Here is an 18,225-nt window from a genome sequence, read left to right as displayed (position 1 = left end):
AATTTTTGAGGAACCTCCATACTGTTGTCCAGAGCAAATGCACAATTTTATATTTCCACCAACAGTATATGAGGGTTCCAATTTATCCACATCCTCACCAACACTTGTTATCTTTTATTTTTTTTAGTAATGGCTATCCTAACAGGTATGAGATGATGTCTCATTATGGTTTTCATTTGCATTTCCCTTCATTTGCATTAGTGATATTGAGCACTTTTACATATACTTGTTGGACATTTGAATATCTATGTGGAGAAAAGTCTTTTCAAGTCTTTTGCCCATTTTTAATTTTTTTTTTTTTGCTATGGAGTTGTAGAATTCTTTATACATTTTGAATAGTAGGGTTTGCAGATATTTTCTCCCATTACATTTGTTGCCTTCTCACACTGTTAATTTCCTTTGCTGTGCAGAAGCTTTTTAGTTTGTAGACTCACTTGTCTATTCTTGCTTTGTTGTCTGTGATTTGGTATCATATCCAAGAAATAATTGCCAAGACCAATGTCATGAAGCTTTTTCCCTGTTTTAATGTCTCCTATAATACTGAAAGTATATGGAATCCACATTTCTAATGTTCACTTTTCACCAAACGGGCCTGTTGGAAACCAGGAACAGAGAAAACCTCTAGAAGTTGTAAATAAAAGAAAAATTCAGTTCTGGGATATTATAACACTCAAGATTATCTCTGAATAATATAACTTAAAATACGTATTTTCTTAAAGGTGTCCCAAGGAGACTTATTTATTTCCCACCATCAATGTTGATTTTATGATTTTTATAACAGATCTAAACTTCATATTTGGAATATATACAAACAGATCTAAACTTCATATTTGGAATATATACAAAGTGTTACATCCTGGAAAGGGTCCTTGGGTCAGAATGGCTACAAAATGTTATTTTATATTTTATCAAGCACTAAGAGACTAATTATGAAGAAACAAAATAGCATTTATGCTCATTGAGGTATATGGTTTAATATGCATGCAAGGGACTTTAAATTTGGTTCCAAATTTAAATTTGAATTTTCATCAGTGTATTTTCATCATTGCTTTAAATACTTTCATGCTCTTGTTTCATTAGACTTTATTCCTCAGATTTCTTACATGCTTTGACATCTTTGTGTTTTTGCATCTACCTGGAAGGCTTTTCCTATCTATCTCCCTTTTCTCCCCATTTTCCACCCAGAAAACACTTAGATTTCAATATCTATGCATTTTCTTCCTTGCTTTGCCTATTTAAGATAGACTTTGTTTGCTGGGATTGCACGTGATCTTGTGAATACTTATTTACAGCACTTAATTAGTACTATAGTTACTTCTCTCTAATGAGACTACAAGCTATTTGAACGTAAATATAATGTATTTCTTAATTTTTATATCACTGGTAATCTTCTCAAAAATGGACACATAGAAAGTGCTTAAAAATCAATAGTAAGTGCTTAAATATTTGTATTGCTTGCTTGACATCGATTTCATATTTTTCATATTGAGTTATCTATTCAGAAGCAGCAATTATACAATTATATAACATCTATTATAAATTAGCAAGAATAAATTATTTCTTACATAGCTTATATGTCCTGAGAGAGTCTATATTGAGGATTATTTTTAGATGGGATTCATGCTGATTAATGGGTTCAAACTATATTTCACTCTATAAGGTAAATTGTCAGATTTATAAAAGTTCTCCAATCCAACATTTGAAAGTGGCAGATTTCCTCATTTTAAAATTATTTCTTTTGAGATTCATGTATTTTTTAAAATTTTAACTGAATAACTACTCTTTTCATTATTTTTGCAAGCATAGTTTTTTGTTTGGCTTGGTTTTGGGGCCTTTTTTGGTTTTTGTTTTTTGCCCGCTTCCTTGAGTCTTGTCCTTTTTGGAAATAGTTCTTGTGATTAAAAATAAGATGAATGGAAATCATTTCTTTCTTAGTCCTTTATTTATAAACTATCTATACCACCTTTGATTTGTCAGGAGTCTGTTTGCCTAACTTTTTACATGTAGCTTAAAATTATGGTTCAAGTAAAAGAATTTATACCAGAGTATGGAACATGAATTTTAGTGCAATATTGGCAGTACTCAGAAAGGTAGTGAGGTCTGGATGCAAAAGGAGAAAAGATAGATTTCAGAGAGACTATGGAACAAGAGTTGGCAGATCTAAGTACATCATGGAAAAGAGGATCAAAAACAAAACATCTAGGTCAGGAAGAATTCGATGTTCTCAGGTTTGTGTAAGTGGAAAAGGAAGGTTCGATAATGTTACAGTGCAATTTCAACATAATTTTTCTTCAATCTTGTTTAGGTTATTTTATATTAACATTCAATCCATCATCAATATGCACTGAGCAACCACTACCTACCAGGGACTTTTGTAGGCATTCGAGGTCCAGCAGGAACAGAAATTTCTGCTCTAAGAAACTTAACATATTGTAATGGAACAAAATAGTATTTATGAATAGTTGTAGATTTTAGACAATTTACTTTTTTAAAGTTAAAAAAATTTTATTGTGATTCATCTCACATAAAGAGTATATAGCATGACTGTGCAATTTGAAGGATAGTGATAATCATCAAACAACTGTGCACACAGGACTTAGCTTAAAAATAAAACATCACTAACACCATTGAAAATGCTTGTATTCCATTGCCTGAAATTATTCCCTCAAGTCATTAACTTCTATCCTTTTTCTAGTTATTTATATTCTTTTTTCTTAAAAATACATTTACCCCAAATATAAATATTTGTTAAATAATTGTTAAATAATTATGTTTTGCTTATTTTTAATATTAAATATGCTAACAATTATGTATTTTTTGAAATTTGTTTCTTCAGTAATATTTTGGTGGGAATTTGTGGGATAGCAAAAACTGACAATTTTATGGTACTTAATATGATCATAAATATTCTAACATTGCAAAAAATGTTGGTGGTTGTTTGCTTTAATTTCCTTAATATCCTTATTATATACACGAGAAGAGTGAGTCAAGGAGAGGTTAAGTATTATGCATAAGGCTAAACAGCAAGTAAATGGCTAAGCCAGGATTAGAAACCAGGAAGTCTGGCTCCAAGCACCTAGTTATTTTATCATAGAGTCCCATTAGAATTATTAATATTGATGATGTTTGCTATTCTTCATTTTTACAATTTTATAATATTTCATTGAGATACAAGAACGTTTTCCTGCTATTAATGAGTATTTGTGTTATATATATTTCCAGGTTATATGTTTATTTATTTACTACTATTATGAATGATGCTGATATACACACTGTTTTACATATCTCTGGTGGATATGTGGGACAGTACTAAAAGAATATATTTCTAGGAGTGGAATTTATATAACATAGTATATACACAAATTCAAGTATGATAGGTAACACCAAACTGTTTTCCAAATACCACCACAGTAAATAAGAGTTCTTGTTCTCAACATAAAAGAAAAACTTATTATAAGCTTTATAAGCTTATAATAAGCTTATTATAATAAGCTTTATCTCAATCAGTTATGTTTTAAATAATAATCTTTTTTTTTCTTTTTTCAATACAATTTTTCTTCCCCTGACCCTTTGCCTCTGGTAATCACAAATATGATGCTTTTTTCTTTGAAATTATTTGGCTGGTTATTTGCTTTTGAAGTATAATTGATATACAGTACTATGTTAGTTTCTGGTACACAACATAGTGATTCAATACTTCTGTACATTTCAAAATGATCACCACTGTAAGTCCAGTTACAATCTGTCACCATACACAGATAATACATAATTATTGACTATATTTCCCACACTGTACATTTCATACCTATAACTTATTTTGTAGCTGAAAATGTGTACCTCTTAATCTCCTTCAGCTAGTTCTCTCCTCTCCCCAGTCCCCTCCCTCTGACAATTGCCTGTTTGCTCTCTGTATTTCTGAGTGTTTGTATTTTGTTTTTTTAGATTTCTACATGTATGCAAATTTATACAGTATTTGTCTTTCTCTGTTGCTTATGTCACTTAGCATAGTATTCTCTAGGTCCACCCATGTTTCAAAAAAGTGGCAACATTTCTTTTTCATAGATAAGTAATATTCCATTGTGTATGTGTATGTGTGTGTATATATGTGTGTGTGTGTATATATATATATAAATATATATGCCACATCAGCTTTATCCATTCATTTGTTGATGTGCACTTAGGTTGCTTGTGTATCATGGCTATAGTAAATAATGCTTCAATGTACATAGGGGTGCATAAGTCTTTTCAAATTAGTGTTTTCAAGTTCTTCAGATAAATACTGAGTAATAAAATTGCTGGGTTGTATGGTAGCTCAATTTTTAATTTTTTTAAGAAACTTCCATACTGTTTCCCATAATAGCTGCACCAATTTACATTCCCACCAGTAGTGCACAGGGGTTCTTTTTTCTCCACAACCTCACCAACACTTGTTATTTGTTATCTTTTGGAAAATAGCCATTCTGAGAGGTGTGAAGTGATAACTCATTGTGGTTTTGACATGCATTTCCCTGATGATTAGTGATACTGAACAACTTTGCATGTGCCCATTGGCCAACTGTATGTCTTCTTTGGAAAAATGTCTTTTAAGGTAATCTGCCCATTTTTTAAATTGGATTGCTTGGGTTTTTTGATGTTGGGTTGTATAAGTTCTTTGTTTATTTTGGATATTAACTTCTTATGATTGATATATATTGTTTGCAAATATCTTCTTCCATTCAAAGGTCCCATTAAGTGACCTTTTGATTCTGTTGATCGTTTCCCACACTGTGTAAAAGCTTTTTAGTTTTATGTAGCCCCATTTGCTTATTTTGGCTTTTGTTTCCATTGCCTGACTAGACATACCAAAAAAAAAATACTACTAAGACCAGTGCTAAAGGGTGTACTGCCTATGTTTTCTTCTTGAAGTTTTATGGATTTAGGTCTTATATTTAAGTCTTTAATACATATTGAGTTTATTTTTTATGTGATGTGAGGAATTCTAAAAGAATTCTAATTCTTTTGCATGTAGCTGTCCAGTTTTCTCAGCACTATTTATTGGAGACAGTCTTTTCCCCATTGTATATTTTTCCTCCTTTGTCATAGATTAATTGACCATATGTGTGTGGGTTTATTTTTGGGCTCTAAATTCTGTTCCATTGATTTATGTGTCTATTTTTATGCCAGTACCGTGCTGCTTTAATTACCGTAGCTTTGTTGTATAATCCAAAGTCAAGGAGTGTGATACTGCTGGCTTTGTTCTTTTTTTCTCAAGATTGCTGTGGTTATTTGTAGTCTTTTGTGGTTCCATACAAATTTTAGGATTATTTTTCTAGTTCTGTGAAAAAATGCCATGGGAATTCTTATAGAGATTGCATTAAATCTGTAGATTGCTTGATGAGTATGGACATTTTAATAGTATAACTTCTTCCGATTCATGAACATGGGATATCTTTCATTTATTTGTATCATCTTCAGTTTCCTTCATCAATATCTTATAGTTTCATTGTATAGGTCTTCCATCCCCTTGATTATTTCTATTCATTTAATTCTTTTTTGATGAGATTGTAAATAGGATGGTTTTCTTGATTGCTCTTTCTGATAGTTCATTACTGAATTCATTTATTCTAATAATTTTTTTGGTGGACTATTAGGGTTTTCTATGTATAGTATTATGTAATTTGAAACAGTGACAGTTTTACTTCTTCCATTCCAACTTGAATGTCTTTTATTTCTTTTTCATGTCTTGTTACTGTGACTAGGACTCCTATTACTATGTTGAATAGAAGTGGTGAGAGTAAACACCTTTGTCTTGTTCCTGATCTTAGAGGAAATGCTTTCAGCATTTCACCATTGAGTATGATGTCAGCTATGGGCTTGTTATACGTGCCACTTATTTATGTTTATTATGTCCCATACATACGAACGAGTTCATTTCTCAGAGCACGTTCGTAAGTCCAATTTTAGCCTAGATACCCAACTAACACAATTGGCTATATAGTACTGTACTGTAATAAGTTTATAATACTTTTCACACAAATAATACATAAAAAGCAAACAAACGCAAAAAATAAAGAAAACATTTTTAATCTTACAGTACAGTACTTTGGAAAGTACAGTAATACCAGCTACATCACTGCTGCTTTTATGCTTGTTTCCAGACATCCTGGGCTTGAAATAAAGATACTGTACTACTGTACTCTATATAGTACTATACAGTAAAGTACACAAAAGCACAACCACTTGTAGAGAATGCATGCATGTGACAATGTACGACAGACACGTGAACTAACTTACATGATTGGACATGCAAATGCATGTTTTCATCTTTGAAAGTTTGCAACTTGAATGTTTGTTTGTAGGTGACTTAACTGTACCCACTTTGTTGAGAGTTTTTGTCATAAATGGATGTTGAATTTTGTCCAAAGATTTATCTGCATCTACTGAGATGATCATCTGATTTTTATCTTTCCTTTTGTTAATATGGCTTATCACATTTATTGATTTGTGGATATTGAACCATCCTTGCATCCCTGGAATATATCCCACTTTATCATGGTCTGTAATCCTTTATATATATTGTTCAATTTGGCTTGCTAATATTTTGTTGAGGATTTTAGCATCTGTATTCATCAGGGATATTAGCCTGTAATTTTCTATTTTGTGGTGCATTTTCTGCTTTTGGTATCAGAGTAAGAATGGCCTTATGGTATGAATTTGGGGGTGTTCAGTCCTCTTCAATTTTTTGGAATAGTTTGAGAAGGATAGGTATTAACTCTCCTTTATATGTTTGGTAGAATTACCCTGTGAAGCTGTCTGGTCCCAAACTTTTGTTTGTTGGGGGATTTTTGATACTGATTCAATTTCAATACTAGTAATTTGTCTGTACAGTTATCTATTTCTTCCTGATTCAGTCTTAAAAGATTGTATGTTTCTAGTAATATATCTCTTTCTTGTAGGTTGTCTAGTTTGCTGGCATATACCTGTTCATAGTATTCTCTTATGATTGTTTGTAATTTTTTGTTTGTTTTGTTTTCCATTTTTTAAATTTTTATTTTTTAATTTTTATTGGAGTATAGCTGATTTACAGTGTTGCATTAGTTTCAGGTGTGCAGCAAATGAATCAATTATACATATACATATATCCGTTCTTTTTTAGATTCTTTTCCCATATAGGCCATTACAGAGTAGAGTTCCCTGTGCTGTGCAATAGGTCCTTATTAGTTATCTATTTTATGTATATTAGTGTGTATATACAAATCCCAATCTCCCAGTTTATCCCTCCCCCACTCTTACCCCTGGTAACCAAAAGTTTGTTTTCTGTGATATCAGTTGTATTTTCTCATTTTTCATTTCTTATTTTGTTTATTTAGTTCCTCTTTCTTTTTTTCTTAATGAGTCTAGTTAAAGTCTTATTAGTTTTGTTTATCTTTTCAGAAAATAAGCTCTTGGTTACACTGATCTTTTCTATTGTTTTTTGGACTCTATTTTATTTATTTCCTCTCTGTTCTTTATTATTTCCTTCCTTCTACTGACTCTGGGCTCTGTTTGCTTTTCTTTTTCTAATTCCTTTAGATGGTAGGTTAGGTGGTTTATTTGAGATTTTTCTTGTTTCTTGAGGTAGGCCTGTATTACTATAAACTTTCCTCTTAGAACTGCTTTCGCTACATCCCATAGATTTTGAAAAGTTGTGCTTCATTTTCATTAGTCTCAAAGTGTTTTCTGATTTTCTCTTTGATTTCTTGATTGATCCATTGGTTTCTTAGTATGTTGTTTAGTCTCCATGTGTCTGCATTTTTCCCATTTTCTTTCTGTTATTGATTTCTAGTGTCATACAGTTGTGTTTGGAAAAGATTCTTGACATAATTTCTTTCCTCGTGAATTTGTTGAGACATGTTTTGTGGCCTAATATGTCATCCACCCTGGAGACTATCCCATGTGCAGTTGAAAAGAACGTGTATTCTGCTGTTTTTGGATGAAATGTCCTGTAGATATCTATCAACTCCACCTAGTCTAATGTGTCATTTAAGACCACTGTTTACTTATTGATTTTTTTCCTCTGGATGATCTGTCCATTGATATAAGTGGGTGTTAAAGTCCCCTCTTATTATTTTATTATTTTCAATTTCCCCCTTTATGTCTGTTAATATTTACTTTATATATTTAGGTGCCCCTGTATTAGGTGCATATATGTTTACAAATGTTATATCCTCTTCTTGTATTGATCTCTTTATCATCATATAATGTCCTTCTTTGTCTTTTATTATAGACTTTGTTTTATAGTCTACTTTGTCTGATATGATTATTGGTACCCCAGCTTTCTTTTTGTTTCCATTTGCATGGAACATCTTTTTCCATTCCTTCACTTTCAGTCTATATGTTTTTAGCTCTGAAGTAAGTTTTTTGTAGGCAGCATGTAGATGGATTTTTAAAATCCAATCAGCCATCCTGTCTCTTGATTGCGGCATTTAGTCCATTGACATTTAAAGTGATTACTGAGAGGTATATACTATGTATTTCCATTTTGTTATTTGTTTTCTGGTTGTTTTTATAGTTCTTCTCTGCTCCTTTTTTAGTCTCTTTGTGGCTTGATTTTTGTTTTTTAGTGTTATGTTAGTGTTCTTTTCTCTCTAGTTTTTGTGTATCGTACGTTTTTCATTTTTGGTTACTATGGAGTTCATCTATAGCTATATCTAGTTATTTTCAACTGATAGTCATTTAAGTTCATACACATTCTAAAAGCTCTACAGTTTTTACTTTCCAACCCCATGTTTTGATGTTTTGCATTTTTTATGTCATAGTTTACATCTTCATGTCTATTGCTTAACTGTTTATTGTAGTTAGAGTTGATTTTACAATTTTTCTCTTTTAAGCTTTGGACTAGCTTATGTAAGTGGTTGATCGACTGCCTTTACTTACTTTACTTTATACTTGCCTTTACCAGTAGGATTTTTCCTTTCTCATACTTTCTTATTTCTTGTTGTAGCCCTTTTATTTCACTTAAAGAAGACAATTTAACACTTCTTGGAAGGGCAGTTTAGTGTTGATGAACTCTTAGTTTTAACTTGTCTGAGAACCTCTTTATCTCCCCTTCAATTCTGAATGATAACCATGCTGGCTAGACTATCCTAAGTTGTAGGCTTTTTTCTTTCAGCACTTTAAATATATTTGGCCACTCCCTTCTGGCCTGCAGATTTTCTGCTGAAAAATTAGTTGATAGCTTTAGGGAGGTTCCCTTGTATGTGGCTCTTTGATTTTCTCTTGCTGCCTTTAGAATTCCTTTATCTTTAATGTCTGTCATTTAAATTATGATATGTCTTGGTGTGGATCTCTTTGGGTTTATCTTGTTTGAGACTCTCTTTGATTCCTTTAGCTGGAGACCTGTTTCTTTCTTCAGGTTCTGGAAGTTTTCAGCCAGTATCTCATCAAGTATATTTTCTGCATTTTTTTCTCTCTCTTCTCCTTCTAGGACCCCTATACTGCAAATGTTAGTATGCTTGATGTTGTCTCAGAGGTCCCTTAAACTATACTCATTTTTAATTTTTTTTCCTTTTTGCTGTTCTGATTAGGTGATTTCCATTATTCTGTCTTCCAGATTGCTTGTGTGTCCTTCTGTATCACCTAAACTGCTGTTAATTCCCACTAGTTTACTTTTTCTTTACAGTTATTGTATTCTTGTGTTTATCTGTTCTTTCCCCCAGCCTAAGGTAAATTATTTATATGTGTTTCATTAGGTTTTTTTTTTTTCAGGGATTTTTCTTGTTCTTTCATTTTAAACATATTTCTCTGTTTCTCGTTTTGTTTAACTTTGTCCCTGTGAAATTAGGTGAAGCATTTACCTATCCAAGTCTTAAAGTTGTGTCCTTGTGTGGAACATCCCTCTGCAGTCTGCATGTGTCCAGTGGCTTTGGTTGAAGACCTGGATTTTTAGTGAGCATGGTCTGTGTCTTCCCCCAAGGTGTGCTGGTAGCCTCCACCTTGGTGAGAGGTAGGCATGGAATTGGAGAAGCTAGAGCTGAGCCAGCTGCAAGAAGGAACTTCTCTCATGTTTAGTGGCCATCACCACTCTATCTGGGGCATGGTCAGGGCCCAAAGGGCTGGAGCAGGAACCCTGAGTGAGTTGAGTTTCTCCCTGGTGTGATGGCAGGCTTCACCTTGGTTTAGGACATGCCAGGGGCCTGATGGCTTGGGGCTACACTTAGTTCTGCTTTTACTTTTTCCTCTGGTGGGCACACCTTAGTTGGTAGCTGGGTTGGGGCTGGAGAGGTTGGCACCACACCACTGAGCTGTCCCTGCCCCTACCCAAGTGTGCACAGGACTGTGCTCTGTGGAGGTATTAGTCTCTGCCCTGGAGCTACCTTCACTCCATTCAGAGTGTGAACACCAAAGCATGTCCTGGTCAGAGACAGGGACTGGGTCTGACCTAGCTACTTTCCCTCCAAGTGTGTGCAGTCTCATTGACAAAGGTAGCTTCTGCCTTAGTGGGGAGAAGTACTGAAGAAAGAGGTACTGGAGCAGGAGCTGAGTGTGGGCTGGGGGACCCACTGGGATGGTCCTGGAAGGCAGGCCAGAGCCCCAGGCAATTTTCAGTCTACTTCCTCTGCCTTGTGACTGTAAGTAAGCAAATCTGTGTATGTGCTCTTAAGAGTGGAGTCTCAGTTTCATATAGCCCTCCAGTAAGCCACACTGGTTTTCAAATAAGCTAAGGGGCTTGTCTTCCTGGTATTGGACCCCAGAGCTGGGATGCCTAATATGTAGCTCGAACACCTTGCTCCCCAGGTAAGATCCCCAAGCCTGTGATAAGTCTCTTCTTCTTTGTCCCCTGCTAGAGGTGCAGTTCCTGACCAGCTTGCTTCTCATGCAAACTTTGTGTTGTTCTTTCTTTCTTTTTTTAAAATTTTATTTATTTATTTTTGGTTGCATTGGGTCTTCGTTGCTGCACTCAGGCCTTCTCTAGTTGTAGCAAGCAGGGGCTACTCTTTGTTGCAGTGCACAGGTTTCTCATTGCGGTGGCTTCTCTTGTTGCGAAGCATGGGCTCTAGGTGCACAGGCTCCAGTAGTTGTGGCACTTGAGCTCAGTAATTGTGGCTCATGAGCTCTAGAGAGCAGGCTCAGTAGTTGTGGCACATGGGCTTAGTTGCTCTGTGGCATGTGGGATCTTCCCGGACCAGGGCTTGAACACATGTCCCCTGCATTGGTAAACAGATTCTTAACCACTGAACCACCAGGGAAGCCCCCTGTGTTGTTCTTTCTTAACAGCTAGTTCCCAGGTCAATTTCAGTGAAAGTTGTTCTATATATGTATTTGTAGTTTTGAAATGTTTGTGAGGGGAGGTGAGTCCAGTGTCTTCCTACTCTGCCATCTTGAACTCTCTCTAAAATCATGGCCTATTGTTTTAATGAGACATAGCCAGAAGTAATCACTGGGCTTAAATGAATTTATAAAAAGATAACCTATGCCTTTTTTAAAACAAAGAAATCATAAATAAATAAATGATAGCCCTTGCTTACCTTGAGTTTTTAGTAATGCCATATTTTTCTTCTGTGTTGAATATCCTGCAGTGTGTTGATAATGGTTGCATAAAATTAAAGGTATTTCACTGATAGATAAATCTGTTTTCCATCTCCTTATAAGTTTTCAGCCTATCTTAAATCAAATACTTTAGCAAGATATCAAAGCATAGAATTTTGAAGCATGAAAAAAATGTGTTTCACTGATTTCCATGTCAGTTTTATTTCTGCCAGTTAAGATGGATTCCTAGTTTGTCATTTATAATTTAGAAAAAAAATTCTTACCTATGCAAATAATATTTATTGCAAGTCAGTAGTGAATAGAATTTTTTAAGTTCTTTTTACCCATCAAATGAGGTTCATATTGCTGCATTTAGGTTTTATGATTAATGCTATGGTACTTATTTTTGATTTTCCAAAAGATTAGTGATTTTCTAGAATAACAAGTAAGACCAAGCATGCATTACTGAGCTATTTAGTAATCTCTTTAAAACATAAGGTATAATTTGTATTTCATTTTCATTAGTTATTCTTGTGAAAACTGTATTCTTGTTTCAATCTGTGTACCTTGAAATACCACTGAATATATCCGAATTAGTCATTATGAAAATACTTCCCTTGTACAATAAATTATTTTACATGTGATCCATATCAGCCTTATAATGAGGTTAACACTATAGAAAATGCGAGCCTGAACCACCTATGTAAAATATTAAGTCTAAAATAAACATTAACAAGAACAATAAACTTAATATTTCTCAAAACATAAATACCAAAAGAAACATATGTGAGGAAAAATGCTGAAGCAACTAACTATGTTTGTATTTCTGGAATATCAGTTTACAACAATATTGAACTGTGAAAATACAAGAAAGATGTCATGGTAGACCAAAACAAATATTATAGGGAAAAGATTTTTAAGTGTGGGGACCTTGAGGCAATCTTTAAAAAGTATCACCACTGGGGAAAAGAAGGGAAAACAATACTTTGGAGACAAAATAATGAGAGAAAAAATAATGAACGTGGGATATTGAGGAACTTTTTAAGATAAAAGAGAACAAACAACATAGGAATAATATCTTATTAAAAGAAAACAAAAACACAAGAAACCATCAATTAAACCGCAAAACTGTCCTTTGCTAGACTAATGAAAGAGGATATTCTTGAATCTTGTCTACAATATAAGTAGACAGAAGTATTAGTCAACATTACACAGCAACTATAACAAAATAAATTCTCAATTTAATTCTTTAAATGAGAATTAAACCATGTAAATGAATGGAAGAAATAAAACAAGAATTAATTAAAATCAAGAAAATACATGGAAGAAAAGATAAATTTTCCCAGAAGTGAAGGCAAAATTATAATGTGCCCAAGAGAAGAAAAGACTTATGAAAACTGACCCACATAAAATATTTTTTTCTCTCAAATACATTTTGGAAAGGAACAAATTGTTTGATGTCAAATGATCTAGAATTAGATTCCTTTTATATCACCCTATCACTTTGTGATGATGGACAAATCATTTTCTAAGTCTCACTTTCCTTTTCTGAAAACAATAATTTTCTTATATTTATTAAATTTTATTGTAATTTCTAAGTTTTTTGTATCTATTTCATCATTTAAATTCAGTCATTATATAAAATTAATATTATTGACCTTCTCTTGTTATTCCCCAAGTTGTAGTTTTAATTTACCCTTCTGCTGAATTTTTATCATGTTTTTCCTATGTCTTATATCTGTGTCTCCTTCAGGGACACGGTACAATATCAGCAAAAACCTGTGAGGCCTTAGATCAGCACCACTGGAAACCAGAAGTTTTCTGATACACATGATGGTCAGCAAAACAAGGTCAGGTAAGAGCATATCACTTGGTTATTTTATTTATGGAGAATATGAAACTAAACAGATGATCAGATTGTATGTATCCACTTTTCTATGGAAATTCAGTAGTAATCTCAGAGCTGACAAGGAAGAATAATTAGGGCATTGATCTGTATAAGAAGGACAAGCTGAAGCCAACTTGGTTGTCTAATGAATGTCAATCACTCACGTCCTATGGCTCTGATAAAAAAAATATTCAGGATATTCCTTCCTGTGCTCATGTGCCTTTATCAGGAAAGTGTTTTTGTGGCTTCAGTATTACATATAGAAGGTTTTAACAATGACTCTTTCATTTCTTGATCAATATTTTAAAGCTCCAAATTCATCCAAAATCTCTGTAAGGTTGAGTCTTCTATTTGGTTCATGGATTATTCATTTTCAAATTAACAGTACATATGGTCATTTAAGTAAAAATGTAATCCAAGATTCACTTTCATTTCATCATTTATTTTTTCTGTTAATATAAATCTGCAATTTCCTTGAGTGAAATTTAAAGTACATTTCTTCAGGACTAATGAACTGTAACCAAAATTCTTTAATAAGTATTCACAGTTATATGAATCAAATCAAATGTTTTTTTGTAACTGTGTGACTTAGTTATGAATATGTTCACTAAAATTACTTATAACCACACTATTATTCAGTTCTGAACTGTGCTTATTCTGGCTTACAGCAAATGTACCTCCTACTCACTCAGAGATGGTTCAGTGGAGATGTGGCACATAATTGTATTTATCTGTGGCAAGCATGCACAGCAGGTTACATTCATCTCTTTCTTATTTCTAAAATTAAATAATAAGATATGGTAAAAAAAAATTGGTGGAGATAGAGTTGTACCAAAATAAAATAAAACCAACAAAACAAAATTAAAATAACTCAGGTATTGTACGATTACTTTCTCAAAGAAAGAAAAGCTAAGAAGATAGAAAAAAGGTAAGATAGAAGGAAGAGTGTCAGTGAGAAGTGTTATCCTTGAAGTGTTCTCTTGGTTTTTATCATTAATGACCAACTATTACACCACTTAGCAGAAACAGTTTTACACTAATACCTCTAGGTAAATTTTATCTTAAAAGTCTAATTTTGTGGTTGTTTCAACTGTTTTTAAATTTCCTTTGAAGCGAAGTTTCAGTAAAATATGCTTCTATTGATGAAAGTAAAATAAACTCCTTCTACCTCCCTTTATATTGTAAGATCCTCTGTGCATCTATTTAAATTCATGTTTAAATCCATTTTTCACTGTGATCATTTTATTTACCTATATCTTTGCTCCTCCTTGGCTCTCTCTGCATCTCTCTTGGTCTCAAGAGGTCTGTCCCTTTCTTTCTGTCTCTTTATTTTTCCTGTTGTGTTTCCTCTCTTTTCTCTTTTCCCATCTCTTTCTTTTTCCCTATCTTTTTGCAAGATAAGAAGTTATTCTCAGAAAGATCAGATTGCAGCTTTCCGTTTATTATGGCCTCTGGTCTTGAGTCAAAGTGTGATGTACCTATGTTGCATTGAGCAACTGGGAAATACTAATGTGTGGGGTACTAGTAAAAAGATCAGAAAACAGAGTAATTTTAAATCACTGTCTTATTATAGTCATACATGAAAAAAGTAAAATAAACAGTTGAGCATAAGTGTGAATAAGTCCAACTTAGTTATTTTGAAAACCTATAAAATTCATAAAAACTTAAAGAAATGTAGAAATTCTATTAACCCAAAATACCAACAGAATTCATTAGAGATGATTAAGCCTCTCAGACAACAGATAAATGAACAAGTCTCAGTATGAAAGTAAACGTGTGGGAGAGCATCAAAGTTACCTCTTCCAACACTGTATTCACTCTCATTTCATTTTGTTAAACTCAGAGTGAAGCAGCAGAATGAATATATAAAAGCAGTATTAATTGAAATTTTATTTCCTTACCCTATAAATTAGAGCTTTGAAGAACAAAAGAGAAATATCTAAGTCATATAAGTTACTTTATTTAAAAGATTTAATGGCTTAAAGTCAGTTTGTGGGTAGGTGGTATTTTTGACATTCTTAATTCTACCTTTTGTATTAAACACTCAGAACTTTATTACTTTTAAAGGACATCAGTATTGAATCAACATTACACATATTCTCAAATAATATAACTTACATAATTCTAAATTATAAACTGTAATAAAATGTTACCTTTCTAAATTCCAAACTTCAAAAGTGGATATGACCAAGAAATAAGCTGCTTTTTTTTTTTAGTTTTTTTATAACCATTACACATTTAATACTATCAAAATAAAATTGATAGAATGAGAGAAAGAGAAAATAAAATATTTACAAAGTCATTCCAATAGGTTTAACTTCATATAAACATTACTTAACAAGTGGTGTTGAGCATATTACTTATAAATATGTTAGTATTGATAAAGTTAATTGCATATGGAGACCCACAGAATGGAGGCCACCCAAGTGGTCCAGCCCCCCCACCAATCCACACCTAAGTTAGCCTGCACTTACAGGAAATGCCCGTAAATGAAACCTCACTTACACCAGTCACAGTGCTCTGACTCAGCTTTAGCTACTTTCCTTACCCTAGGAAATAGAACCTACCAGCCTTATAAGGAAATCCCTGACCTTCAAGCCAATCATGACCTGTTTCCACATGGCTTTTCTAACTGTCTATAGTATGAACTCTTGCCCAAAATCCATCGGGAAGAGTGCTAAACTATTTGTGAGGCACTATAGTCCCCCAATCCATTGACTGTTTTCCCTTGAATAAAGGACATCAAACACATTACTAAATTGTTTTAGTTTTGTCATTTGACAGTATATTCAATGTGAAAATTACTTTTTAATAACAGTATCATAATTACATATATTTTTTTAACATCTACATTGAGATATATTCACATACCATAAAATTCAACCATTTAAAGTACACAATTCAGTGATTTTATTGTATTCCAAGACGACTTGTACAACAATCACCACAGTATGTTAAGTTTTTTGTCATCCCCAAAGAAAACATCTATTAGCAATCTCTTCTCTCTCCCCTCCCTGCATCTACGTAAATGCTCATCTGCTTTCTATGCTTCCATATTTGTCTATTCTTGACTTTTAATATAAATGAAATCATACAATAATGATCTTTTGTGAGTGCCTTCTTTTAGCATAATGATTTCAAGGATTGTACATGTGCCAATACTTTATTATTTTTTAATACGGTATAATATTCTATTATAATGATATGCCACAATTTATTTATCCATTCCTTAGCTGAAGGACATTTGAGTTATTTTCAGTTTTTGGCTAGTATAAATAATGCTGCTATGAACATGCATGAACAAGTTTTTGCGTGGACATATGGTTTGTTTCTCTTAGGTATATACCTGAGAGTGGGATTGCTGGGTTATAGGGTAACTCTATGTTTAACTTATTGAGGAACTTGCCAAAACAGTTTTCCAAAGGCCAGAACCATTTTATATTCTCTCCAGTGATGTGTAAGTGTTACAATTATTCTACATCCTTACCAACATTTGTTATTCATCTTTTTTATTGTAGTTATCCTAGTGAGTATGAAGTTGTATCTCATTGTGGTCTTGATTTGCATTTCCCTAATGGCTAATAATATTGCAATAATATCATACACTTTTAGTCATTTGTTCATTATCTTTAAGAGAAAATTTATACAAATACTGTGTCATTTATTAATTGAGTAATTTGTCTTTTTATTATTGAGTTGTGTTTTAAATATTCTGATATCAATCCACCATCAGATATATGATTTGCAAACATGGTTGTGGGTTATCTTTTATTTTCTTAATGATATTATCTTCACAAAGATTAAATTTTCATATAGTCCAATTTAATTATTTTTTGTCACATGTGCACTTGGTATCATATCTAAAAAACCATTTCCTAAATCAAGACCATATAGATTTATGTATCCTTCTAAGAGTTTTATAGTTTTAAGCTCCTACATTTAGGTCTATGTTCTGTTTACAGTTAATTTCTATGTATAGTGTAAATAAGGACTTGACTAACTCTTTTGCATGTGAATATTCAGTTGTTCCATTGCTATTTGTTTGAAAGGAAATATCTTTCCCCTTTGAGTTATTTTGTAAACCTTGTCAGAAACCAATCAATTACAAATGTTAGGGTCTTTTTTTTCTGAACTCTAAATTTTATTACAATTTCTATGTGTCTGTCCATGTGCCAGTACCACATTGTCATGTTCCTGTAGTTTTCTAGAAAGTTTTGAAGTCTGGAAGTATGATTCTCCAACATATTTTTTCAAGATTATTTTGACTATTCTTTACCGCTTCCATTTCCATTTGAATCTTAGAATCAGTGTGTCAGTTTCTATCAAAAAAAGGTAGCTGTGATTTTTGTCAGCCTTATTGTATTTTTGATTGCAGTGAATTTGTATATCATTTTGGAGAGTATAGTCATCTTAATAACATTAAGTCTTCCAATCCATTAACATGGGATATTTTTCCAATTATTTAAAAGGTCTTATTTAATTACTTTCAATGATGCTATGTAATTTTCAGTGTACAAGACTTGCACTCCTTTTGATACATTTATTCCTAAGTGTTTTGGTACTGTGATTTTATAAATTGATTTTTTAATTTTTATTTTTGGATTGCTCATTGCTAGTTTTTTTTTGAATTTTTTCCTAAATTTTCTTCTAATTTCTAATTTTAATACATTGAAATAAATTGAATTGATTTCTAATTTCATTCCATTATCATCAGAAAACATACTTTGAATGATTTCAATGTCTTCAAATTTATTAAGGCTTGTTTTATAGCCTAACTTATGGTCTATCTCATAGAATGTTCCATGTGCTCCTGAAAGAATATGAAATCTACTGTTGTTGGGTGAAGTGTT

This window comes from Balaenoptera physalus (genome assembly GCF_965194825.1).
Source record: "Balaenoptera physalus genome assembly, chromosome: 4".
Lineage (NCBI taxonomy): Eukaryota > Metazoa > Chordata > Mammalia > Artiodactyla > Balaenopteridae > Balaenoptera > Balaenoptera physalus.
This window is presented reverse-complemented; position numbering follows the sequence as displayed.